We start from the raw sequence: 13,212 nt of genomic DNA, 5'->3' as shown, positions 1-13,212 counted from the left end.
CAATTCTACATCAGCTTGGCAGTGCTTGATCATTAATTCTCTGATATCATATGAGTGGAAGGTCCCCAGAAATGTTTTATCATATTAGTGACATCTGCTGTCTCTCTCACTTGTATCTGTGTAACCTGTGGTGTATTTTCACCTATTTCTTTCCACTAATACAATCCTTTAGCTATGCTGCTTTAGGCAGAACACTTGAAAATGCGGAGGATGTGCCAGTGGGTTGGCAGAATCAGGTATTTGCACAATGTTATTTTTATGTTAATCTGAAGTTTGACAAATATTCTATTTATATTCAGCAGTGCTTCTGTGTAATAAAATGTGTCTGTACATATGTGCATATTTTTGGCTAAGCTGAATACAGAATAAAAGTATGATTTATGAACAGTTCCAGATTTCTTTCATGCAATGTGCAATAATCTCTAACTAACAAATACAAACAGTTCCATTATAATGCATTAACCCCTAAATAATCTACCAGAGGGAGAAGCAGGTACATATAGGTGTATTAGATTATAGATACACCCCTTTGTCTCCTCTTTTTCAAGCTGAAAATACAAACCAGCCCCCAAATTTCTGGCATGCAGACCCATAGCAATTGCTGCACCGAGTCAGAGAACTAAATTACTTATTTAATGTATGTAGGTGGGTGCAGATGCTGGGAGACAGGTATTAACTGTTATAAAGAACAAACTTCCCTGTTACATAATGCTGAGAACTGGGAGAGAGCAGGCTTTTAATCAGAAATAACTCCTCTAGCTAAAGAGAAATGTCCCTCTATGCCTGTGGTCATTTTCACGGTTCACCCTCGGACCTGTGTCTATTTATAGTTTTTATAAGCAGGACAATTGAAGAGAATATTTCTGATGAGACTACCATTAATATGACACCACTTTACATAGTTCTATTATTATTATTACTATTATTGAATTTGTTCTTCTGTGGCTTCCAGACATATAAAAGTATCCTGGGATGTTGTACTCTGCAAACTGGGCCCCTGCAAGAATCCAGGTTAAAAGTAAAAATTTAAAACTGCTGTTCAACATTTTTTCTTTTTTAATTTTTTTTTTTTAATCACAGTCATTTCTGCAGTTTGACTCACCCTGACTCACCACAACCTCATGGATGGGAAAAAGAACAGGAGTGACTGGCTGGAAGAAGCTGTAGGAGGTGGAACAATGAGCGGAAAGAACACAGAGGGAAGGTAGTTATTAAGCTGAAGAAACACTGAAAACCCCTGCAAACAAGCTTAATTTCTGATTAAAATTTTCATGAAACTAAATTATTCATCTGGCTCTGAGAATGTCAGGAGTGATTCTTGATTTTTTTAATTAACATCAGTTAAAGAAACACGTTTCTGTGTATGAGGTGAGGGAGAGAAAGGAAAAGCATCTTGGAACAGGCAGGCAGGGCCAGAATTCCTGCCCTTTGGGATGGGGCTGTTCCTTATGGCTCCTGGGAATGGGAACTTCCCTTCCCTGTGCCAGAGTGCATTGGCTGTAATCCCAAATCAATCTTCATCCATTTGACAGATGCTCAGTCTTAGCTGCCACCTTCTTCTAGCAGCTGTCACCTAATCACAATTTGCAGTCCATACTCAAACTGTGCCCATACCCACATTTTAGGCATCTCCAAACCATACTTCCCAAGGGATGTAGAGTTTATTACCCCTGCTGTACCTGGACCACTACTCAAATGCCTCCTCAAGGCTGGTGCAGGTGACGGTCCCAGCCTTTAGCTCTGTCACCTCCATCAGTTGTCAAATGCTGTCAGCACTTCCAATCTTCATTGGATCACCTCTCTCAGTAGATCCAGCATCATCTTTGGTCTTTTGGACAAAGTCAGTACATTATAAATCTCCTCTGATGAATATTTTCACTGAGATTCTGACAGCAAGAGAAAGGGTTTTCTCTCCTCTCTGGTCTCAGGAGGCTCTGTGCCCTCTCAGTGGTGGTCAGGGTGCTGCTCTCTGCATGCACAATGAAAACAATTCCCTGAAAGAAGCATTTTTGAACATAAATCTAAGTCTTAAAGATACCTCATCTTTAAAAATACATTTTTGTAGAAGGTTTTATTGTTTGGTTTTTTTTTTTTAAAATACCCCAATTCTTGCATGACATAAGCAGACAAATCCTGGCCTGTCTGATGATATCTCCCAGCTGTTCAAAAAAGGAATGAGGAAAGGAATGGAATAAAAGATGAAAAGAGATTTGAGTGTGCAATGAGAAGGAAGGGCAATGACTAATGAGCACTTAGGCATAGGAAAGGAAGGCTGTAGCCAAGAGCCAGGTCACTGTCACAGGGGAGAGAAGTTCCAGTCGAAAAAAACCCAGAAGTTTTCCTCTGTGAGAGGAGAAATACATTAAAAAATGATGCTACTGCCCTGCTTCAGTTCCTGGATGATTTTTCTCTACCATCTTTGGTAAAGACATTAGGAAGCAGTCTCCTATACAGATCTGCCCTGATTTTGGTATTGCTCTTCTGCCTCCTGAATTGGCAGTCATGCATCTGGTTCCATCCAGTTCTGATCCAGAGACAGCACCCTCCTTAAATTAGGCTTCCATTTATCTTAGTTATCTTGATTTATGCAGCATTTTGTGGACCATTCATCATACAGCTAATCTCAAGTAACCTTGAGGAATATTTTAATCTTGCTGCCCCTAATTTTACCCTTTCTTTCTCAGCATTAGCTTTGAAGACTTCTCTTTCTGCCCTCAAAAAATACCTGTGAAATCTTAGCAGGTAGCTCATACTTTCCTGCTAAATTTTTCTCCCAAACTCTTCCCTTCTCAGTGGGTCTTGTTCCCCACCATGATTAAAACTGTTGAAAAGTCTGAGGTGTTTAAAGAGGCACCTCACTGGTGTGACACTGTCTACAAAATCTAGAAAATTTCACAACATGAAGTGTTTAAAGCTTTGGTTCTTGCTAGTTCTCAAAAACTGGTTATTTAATTTGGAGCTGCAGAGGTACTTTTATTAGGAGTTTTTGCTTCTCTAGAAACTTGAGACTGTTTAAAACTTTGTTAAATTGTCTGATAAACCTTGTGTGCCTCTAGACCAAATTGCTAACTGAGGCATCAAACAATATCTCCCAGGCATTCTATTTCAGAGTCGATTCTTCAGGGACTAGACCTTATTTATTTAAAGTTTAATGCTTTTTTAAACCTCAGTCATTATCATTCTCCCACACTCCCATGATCTGTCACCTTCTGAGGCCATGTCTTCAGCCCAGCTTCTTCCCAGCCAGATCCCCTCTAGGCTGCATTCTGCAGCCTGTCCTTGCCTTCAGACCCAAATATGATAAATTAGGATATTTCCATGCCTAGGCCCTCTGGAAACAGCTCTGCAGTAATCCCTGGCAGCAGAGCTAAGTTTTTTCTCATGGTGATCTCGAGGCTTCTTTTGGTCTGGGCCCACCTGAAACCAAGCCTGCCTCCATCAGAAAGGGGTCACTCCACTCAACCTCATTTATTTACACTGATTTACTAGGAGAGAACTCTCAAATCTCTCCAAAGGTATGCACTAATTCCTGTTTTTTCTTTCTCCTCCCTGTACAAGCTTGTTTTTATTTAGGAAAAAAAAAATGGAACAATAAAAGGAATCACTCCATATTTTGTTGGCAAGTTTATGCAACTGTAGCATGAAAAATTTAGAGGCCATGATAAAACTTTATTCTGCAGCTCAATGTAAAGTGTGAGGATCTAAAAGGTCTCCAAACAGCAAGTAATTTCTCAAAGTGTATTCTATGCACAGTGATTCAGAGTGTACTAAGGACAGAATTGCAGGCTAAATGAGTTTTGTTCCTTGATTTCTGCATAGTTTAGTGCTTTAATCTGAAAAATAAGCCACAGACACCCAAACTGTGCAGTTCTTACCATCTCTGTGAAGCTGTTTGATGAAAATTTAGAACCATACTTGTTGCCTTTGCTTTCTCTAGAGCTCAATTCAGATCACTTAATGAACCCAACTTGAACACAGCCAAGGCGCAGCTTTGCTGCCTCTCCACCTTGATGAATTCCTGCAGCTCCTTTTGCTGAAACAAAAGAGACAGGAAAGTTTTTATTGAGGGATTTCCCACAGGAGTGTGTTTTGTAGGCTGGAATTTTTGCTAGTAGTACAATACACAACCAATAACACTAGTTGTTTAAATATGAACATGAAAGAAATATAAATATAAATATTAATAGGTTGGATGGGGCCCTGAACAACCTGGTTTAATGGAAGGTGCCCCTGTCCATGGTAGTGAGGTTGGAACTGGATGATTTCTAAGATCCCTCCCAACCCAAACAATTCTTTGATTCTATTTCAAAAGTTTTCCTAGCAGGAAGCAGGAAACAATGTCCCTGGAGATCTTCTGATAGTCATAAAAAAAACAGCACAGCCCTAAAGTCTTGTTCAAAAATCAAGCCATTCCACTCAATTACCTTGCACCTGATAGCATGGGAATGCTTGGAATTCCTTCCCATTGCATTAGTAGTCTGAAATGCCCATTCTTAACTCTCAAATCAAAGGGGAAACAGTGGCTTGCAGGAATTTTCAAGTGTGTGTTGAAGGACACTCAAGTTTGTTCACTTTTCCCCCTCATTTACCAAACACTTTCAAAAACGTATCTTGGAGATCCTGAGTTTTTCTTGCTGGAGAAGGAAGTAAAGAAGATGAACATACAAATAGAAAAGCTCCCACTCAAATACCTGCTTGTGTTCCTCATGGGATAAAGCAAGCAACCAACCAACAACTTTTTTTTGTGGAACAAATTTTAGTATATTTTTAATAGGAGAATTTCTGTCTGGGAAAGGTTATGTATTTAAGAAACATGCAGGTTTGGTCAAACAGTGTTTTGTTTGTGTCATTTTTTGGGAGAAAATCCTCCTTTTATATCAGGTAGTTCAGAAACAGCATGAAATATTAAGAGAATTTAAGTTCCTTTTTAGCAAACACAAACCTGGAGTAGAAAACATTACCAAATTTATAAATTAGATCCATTTGAACAAGAAAAAACAGATTTAATATTCTTTTCAGAAGAGATGAAAGATATTTGAACTGTCCATCAATAATTAAAGTAGCACTGAATATGATAATACTTTGCTATCTCGCTGTGTGGTAGATAGTTGGATAAATCCACCTTATTTTCATTTCCTTTTCACCCAACAAGAGTTCTGCTATTTGTGTCCATAAAATGCTGTCGCTTCCAAGCATCTCTGAGTTATTGGGGAATTATTCAGGCCATATCGCAATGCCAATAGCACGGCACCACACTAAAAACTGTTGAACCTAAATAAATTATGCATTTATTGTAAACCTAAAAAAATTAGGTTTATTTTGAGACTTATCTTCAGACTAAATGCCTTTTCCAGAAAAAGTGAAATCATACAAGTGAAAATATCAATGCATAATTTGAAAACGCAGCAAATTCTGTACTTCTAAGTAGATATTTTGTGGAGATGCTGAGCACTGCTCATAGGCAGTGAGTCAGGGAGACTGAGATTCCCTCCTGGCAGTTTCTGTCAGCTGTGAAAGGATGTGTTGAATGCAGTGAAAGGATGTGTTGGATGGGTGTCATGTGGGGACAGCCCTTCTGAAGCAGTCACTGCTTCAGCTCCATTGATTTTGGCAGGAATCTCCCTGACACAGAGCTTGATATTGAAAAGATGCTGACCTCCCTTATTACCCCAGGAGATGGGGGTCTCAAGAGCTTCACTGGAGACTATTTCCTATTGATTTTAAGTCTGCTTGTTGTGACATGGATCACATTAATCTTTCAGGATGAAGACAGCAGAGCAGCAACACAGCAGACAGGATGGCCTGGGCTGGCTGCCTTAGTGGTGCCATCCATTCCCAGCAGCTGAGTGAAATCCAGGTGGGAAATGTTTATGGAAAATGATCCAAACAATTGGCAATTTTCAAAAGCAGAATGTGCTCTGCTGAGGTTTGCAGGGCAATCTCCTACCACCAGAAGCTACAGGCTGGGGTTTCAGCCAGATAAGGGAGAAGCTGACCCTTTGGAGGTGGGATAGTGTTGCCTGGAATAAAACATAAAAGTTTTTTCCAAATGGTGTTAAAATAATATAAATATTATAAATAATATAAAAACAATCTAAATAACACAGAAATAAAAATAAATAAAAATATAAATTATATAAAAGAAAATCTTTAACTGAAAGTCTTCAAGGTGCACAATATGGTGATATGCACATCTGATAGAGTATTTCTACAATTTTATAAGTTAGTTGATCAATATATCTATCAAATATTGTCCAATTAGAAGAGCAGTTGGTGAGGTGATTTTCCCACAGTTTCTGCCCCATTGGAGCCCTCCTCACCCAGTCTCTTAATCCTACACTTTATTGTGTCTATGATGTACAGTGCAAAACAAAGTGTCCTTGCCAGACTAATAAGGCAAGACTAAAGAGAATTTCAAGAATGTATTAGTAAGTGTTTGTTAAATTGTGGGAGAAGGAAAAGTACTAGAAATTATAACTGTGTACCAACAGTCTACAAAGTTACAAATACATGAAAAATATATAAAAAGCTAAAAATCTTTAGGCATCAGGGCTTTTCATCATGCCAATGCCCTCCCAGGCACAACTGGCTCAGGCATAAAACTCCCCAAATTCTTTTCTAGGGCCTTCCACCAGAGGAGTGCATGTGACCCCTAGTGTTACATCAGACTGTGTAAAACTCCCCTCAGAGGAGGCACCTGAGTGTTCCCATGTAAACCTGAGCATTTATTAATTTATAAATAATTTTTTAACATTTCTGAAGTTTGTGTTACATGGGCTTCCCCCACCTCAGATGGATCAAGGTGGGACCATCAACCAATGGACATCAAAATTAGAATAATCAAGTCCTATCTCTAATTCCATGAGTGGTGATCTCTTTCTATTCTTATCCTTTCTTTCTCTTCTTTTTCTTATACATTTTCTTCAGTGTTATTTTTATACTTTTATATTGCTGCATTTCTAGAGATAAGAACACAAATGGCTACAAAACTCCTTTCCATTGCAACAAATTGTCCTAAAATAAACCCACATATATATACACACACATAGTCTGGAAAATAATTGAACATGAAAAAGATTGAGGATTCCTAATTCTCTTTAAAGGGACTGCTGCTCTTCTGTGAAGAAACCAAAGAGAAAAAGTCTCTATGACCCCAGCATGTTTCCATGGGGAGTAATGTTTTGTATCTTCATATTCCATTTTATGTCTTCAGAAAGCACTTTTAAGGCACTAAAAACTAAAAATGCATCCAGAAACTAATTGCTAAAATTCCACTAGCAACTTGGAATGACCTAGGGTTTGGAAAAAGCCATAGATATATGTGACATAAAATGTATTTTTGGTTAATATATTTGAACACAACACTCCCATCAAGCCAATCCCAATTCTTATGCACAAGTTTAGAGGTTTCTGTGTGTATTGCCCTCACAGAACAAGATAAGTATTCACTAAATAAAGTGTTGCTATATTTATGCAGCCAAAGATTAATTTCTATCATTTTCATTCTGTAATTACTTAGCTATCCTAAGTTTTTTTTTTTTTTATATCAGAATTTTCTGTTTCTCCCTACAACTGCAAGTTATCTGCTACACTCACAACAAATTGTATCTGTCTTTGTGGTCATGCATCAGCGCTACTCTAACTCTTTAAAGCTGGTCTAGATCCCCATGGGGCTTTTCAGTGTTACATTACTTTGGGATTCTAATGCAGTTTCCTGTAAGCATTTCAAGGGGAAAAGAAAAAAAAAAGAAAAAAAAAAAGAGAAAAAATTAATTAAATTCATTCCATTACAGTCTCCTCTGTTCTTTCAATGTTCACATGTGGTAAAAATGTTTGGAAGGCAGACCTATAAAAGGGTGGCATTATGGCACTGCCAGGGCAGAGGCATGGGGTATGGAGATGTAGGATGCAGTGGGGCAGTTCTCATCCACCCCACAACACCTTATCTTTGTTCTGCCAGAGCCCAAAAAAAAAATCAGACATTCTCAAAGTGGCATTAAATGAAAGCAATGTAAAAATAAAAATTTTTGTATAATAAAAATTTAAACAACAACTGCACATTTCTTCCTCGTAAAGCTTCAGCCACAGTGGCCCTTCTGATGAATATTAAGTTATGTATCCTCTGCAATGTTTAGAAAACCTTCCTTAACCTCAGTTTAAAAAAATATTTTTTTTTTCTTTATCAAAAAGAAAACAAGTTGTCCAAAAATGCACAGCATAACATTTGGGAAAACAGAATTATTAAAACCCAGTGAGTAAAATATGTGACTGGGTATGCTAAGCATGAAGCAAAGGAAGTATTTGAAGGGAAACCTCTGAACCTCTTCTACTGACACTGTTTTGCTGTCTGAGAATGAATATTAATTAGAGCAAGGAGTAAACACTGAGTGAGCAACACTTGGATCAGAATTTCCTCCAACATTTGGGAGGAGCAGTGGTTGGGACACTCACCTGGGCCATTCTCCAGTGGACACCAAAGTCTGGCAGCATTGCCAGGAAGAGCTGAGAGCTCCTGCTCAGAATCACATCGCCATGGGGGCATTTCACAGGAGGGAGGAGAGACAGGTTGGAAGAACTGACAGATTTGGGATTGTCTGCCCCTTGGGGGACACCCCCACCTCTAAGCTCTTGAGCAAAAAGCTGAGCCCAATGATGCCATCTCCTAAATCTGCATTTAATTAGCTCCATCTCCCCAAGATCTTTGAGTTATCTTCCTGAACGTTTTAGGGGCAACTGAACCCACAGAGCTTGGCTAAGTATCATATGCCAAAAATATCAATCCATTTCACAGGTCTAATTGGCATAAGTTATTCCTGCTGGGTGTCTGGGGGATTGGATGTGTGCCAATTCCTCTTGAAGCTTGTTTACTGATTTGATGTGTTGGAACTTTTTATCACATTAATTATTTATACCATCAGTTGGAGGAAAAAATAATTGTAAGTAAATGCTTGCCGACTATTGAGACATCTTAAAAAAAAAAACAAAACACAACAACTCCATAAACTTGGATCCAGACAAAAAAACCTCCAATCTATCTTCAAAGTCTTCCACACATTCATTAGTGTGCTCAGAAAATTATTTTGTACAAACTGCTGGTGCATTTCTTTAATTAGATAAAAATATGTGTCACCAGGAACTTGCACCCTCCCAGCTCCTTAATTCTGCTTATAGAGAACAAAACAACAAATCAATCTGGAATGCCCTTCCCATCACTAATAACATAAACCGTGTTTGTTAGCTGACTTAAGTAAAGAAATGAAAAGCAGATCTCACGCACAAACACAGCCTGTGTAAACTCCTGCCTGTAGGCAGTACAACCATGGGAATGTTTGGAGAAAAACCCACTACCTACTTATTCTAATTAATTTGTGAGAAATTGAAAACCAAAGGCAGCAAAAGGGGAAAGCTCTAATAAATGCTAACAAAATTAGAGCTTCACAGCCTTTTATGACTTAAATTATTGAACAAGAAGAGAATTTTCAACTCTGCTCATCAATTTTGAGGAGGTTTTTTCATGTTTCTTATTCCCATCAAATGATTTTTGAGGTGTTTTTATTTTGGGAAAAACAAATTATCTTAGATGCTTAAATTCAGAGTTGTCTAGCCAGATAAAAACTGTAAGTCAAAAGAGAGCATCATTCTTTAGTGTTTTCACAGACAAAATACAGTTTCAAGTTAAAAATAAATGGCACAAGTAACTTTTTGGTGGAGGGTTGGGAAAATAGGGGAAAAGGTCTTTCCAATTAAACATAACAAAACCCATCAGTTGAATAACAATGCCACTGGAAATATAGAGTGTGCATCTCATTACATGCAAATTCAAACTTGAAGAGGAACAGTCAAAACCAACCAAGTGCTCAGCTCTTCTTTCCTACAATGAGAATTCCACCAAAATACTGTGGACCCTAATTTTGTAGATGAGATTGCTCTCAGAGGGAGGAACACTTTTTTGGGGTGTCCAGTGCAAGACCAGGAGTTGAACTTGGCCTGGTGGGTCCCTTCCAACCCAGGATATCCCGTGATTCTGTGATTCTGTGAACAGGAGCATGGGCTAAAACAGAGCAGGAGAGTGGTTAATTTGAAAATTAAATTCCCACATTCAATAGGCAAAACTATTTCTTCCCCTGCCAGAGTAGCTGGATATAAATTCCAGTTTTTCACAGTAGATGAGAATAATATATGAGAGAGGTGCCTTGATACCAATCTTCCAGCTGAGAGGGACGTCATTGCACAGCCAACTGTGACAGTTTCTTTTGAACAGAACAGCAAAAATCTTTTGGTATAGGACATCAGTTGTTTTCTCCCCTTAGCTAAAAATGCTTTAGATGATGAGACAACTTAATTTGTTTCTTCAAATAAATTTTTCATTTCATATGAGCTAAGTAGAAATTCTGTCTATTAGTGAATAATAACTTCATAAAAATCAACTAAGGAATACAAATCCACTCACACCTCAGTTATGAGAAAAGGATGTGTCCAAAGTTTGATGCTTTTTAAAAATCATTTCAATTATATTGTTAAATCTAAACCCCTTGTTTCTAGGGATTCCATAACTTTTCCTGTCTGAGTCTACAGCAACAAATAAGTTTGTCTCTGTACTGAAAAGTATTAGTTATGCTATTGCACATTAATGATGTAGAAAAATGAAGCTGTTGACAATCAAAAGCTGACAGTGCTGACAAGTTAAAAACTGCAAGGTTAATTTCAGATTAGTGCAAAACAAATCCTATTTACCAAATAAAAACGTATGACTTTTAAACCAAATAATATGGGCTTGAGGTTTTGTTTGTTTTTTCTCTGTTTTGTTTGGGGTTGTTTTTCTCAAAGAACAAACAATGATAGTCTGAATAAGAAATGTTCTAAGTAATGCTTAAATAAATATTCAGACTGAAAACTTTCTTCAACACTGCAGTAAAAAGCTGTATGAAGCAAAGTGACTGAAGATAAAATGGGGATATTTCTGCTCTTTGTTGGTTTTTTTTGCCCTATTTTTCCACAGATTTTCAGAGCAGGTTTAAACCTTGGTGAACAAAAACATAATCTAAACAAAGAATATAATTTTTAATGCTTTTAATTTATTCTTTGGAGCAATCCTGAGTGCAGTGTCTTACCATTTCTTAGAATTGTGGCCTTCAAACAAGACACTATCAGGGTTCACCAGTTTTTATTTGTTTTCATAATACTTTTTTCTGAAGCTAAATGCCCTAACCATTGGTATTTGCTGTCCCTAAGTGAATGGTTGGGATGAACTGTCAAGGAATGGTCTGGATGAGATGGCAAGGAATGGTCCTTTGCAGGACCTCATCCGTACTCTCTGCTTTCCTTTTCTCCTGGTGAGCATGGCCTTATCCCTTGAGAGCACTGTGGAATTAGATTTCTTCTACAGCCTTTGGCTGCATTGGGGTCCAGCTCAGATTTCCTGCCAGGCTGCCTAATCCCAGAACAGGGAATTATGCACCAGGTTATGCTCCATGGGCTGTTTAGGGTCCCCAGGACTTTTCCTGGACCGCGGATCTGGCAGCAGCACTGGGCTGACAGGAACTCTGCTGGAAGTTTTTCTTCCTGGAGATCTCCAGAGGGTTTGAAATGCCAGGGTAGATCCTGGCAGTCACTGCTATGGTGCCCTTTGTGACAGGCTAAAGTGGCACTTAAGAAGTAATCACCTCCTATTAAGGAGCTTCATGGGATTTTTTCCAAAACCTGACCCTTGGCCAAGGCAAGAAGAACTTTAACCAGCTTCTTCCCTCACTCAGAAATTTTCCATGACACCAGCTCAATGCAGGCTGCAGGAAGCCTGAATGGCAAAGGTGCTTGGCCCTGAGGGCACATTAAAAACCACTCAGAAAAAGCAAATTCTGCAAGGCTTGTAGGGTCACTCTCAGACTATCACAGCTAGCAGGATTTGGTACAAAAAGAGATTTTTTTTTTTGGCATACAAACCCACACTGGATTCCTCTACTAAGGTTCTTTGGGAACAGCTAGTGCAAAGTTAGTCCTCCTGCAAGGTATGAAAGTTAATCCAAGCATTCCCATGCCCTGTGGGAGGCTGGTTCAGGCACCAGCCCACAGAGGCAGCTTCTCCCTGCCTCTGCAGGTCCCTGTTTGAACACCAAGAGGCTGAGCAGGGGGGCTCTCAGGTGATGTCTGGTTCACAGTGTCCAACAACAACATGAAGCCAGAAAAAACATCCTGTCAGCACAGTATTCCCTAGGCTTGGGTTTTGCCTGTCTATGGAGAAAGCATGCTCCCATGTTCTATACAAAAATTGTGTGTATTTTCTGCACCCTCTCTCACTGACCTTGATCTAAGGCTGGCTCTTTGTTCTCAACATACAGCCAGGCAGCTGTAATTATTGCTTTATGTGCCTGATACAGTTCATCTGAGATAACACATTTCAGCTGGAGGCTGATTTGACAAAGGGAATCCAGAAAAACAGATTTGTTTACACTGTCGGGCTGGCAGCATGTGGACTGCTTGACTTTTGTTAAAAAAAAAAAAATAAAAAAAAAAAACAGGCACTCTGAGTGGTTTCCGAAGTACTGCTATCAAGACTCAGAAAGTTAGTCTTTTTCACCATTGAAAAGTGTGGCATTTATAGCTCACTTGCTGAATTTTTTTTTCTTTTTTTTTTCCCTTGTGTATGAGTAGCTCTCAGCACATTGTAAAAGGAAAACTTGAAACATCCATTAAAAATAATTGAAGCTGGGGGAAAAAAAAGTGAGCAGAAAAAATTACTAGTTTTTCACTTCCATAGAAAAAGGCCAAGAAGGACACACATTGTATAACAAAAGCCAAAGGAAACTTTTTAAACATAAAACTTCTCGAGAGTTTGAGGCAAGTGTCCTGCAGTTCAGCACATAACCAGATCACAGACACAAACTCTTTTAGTTTGAAGCAACTACAATAAGGTTCTGTGCTCCAAGTCAGTTTTCCTTGGGATTTTTATTACTGACCTATATACTAAAAAAATGGATAACATTGAATATTAGTTCAATTGCACTGCTGACTCTCTGCCTTCAGATTATTTTACTTCAACTTTTTTTCCTGCCCCTGTAAATTCAATTAGCAAACAGTAAACTCTTCTGCATCACTTTGTCCTTTGTGTACAGCGCTGGGTGATGTACAATCCTTCTTGATCCGTACTCATAATCTCACTCCTCCCTGTAATGGCCAGTGTTATATTTCTGTCAATTTACTACTCAGAGTAGCTGC

The sequence above is a fragment of the Fringilla coelebs genome (genome assembly GCF_963513975.1).
Source record: "Fringilla coelebs genome assembly, chromosome: 2".
Classification (NCBI taxonomy): Eukaryota; Metazoa; Chordata; class Aves; order Passeriformes; family Fringillidae; genus Fringilla; species Fringilla coelebs.
The sequence above is the reverse complement of the archived record's forward strand: the minus strand, read 5'-3'. Positions refer to the sequence as shown.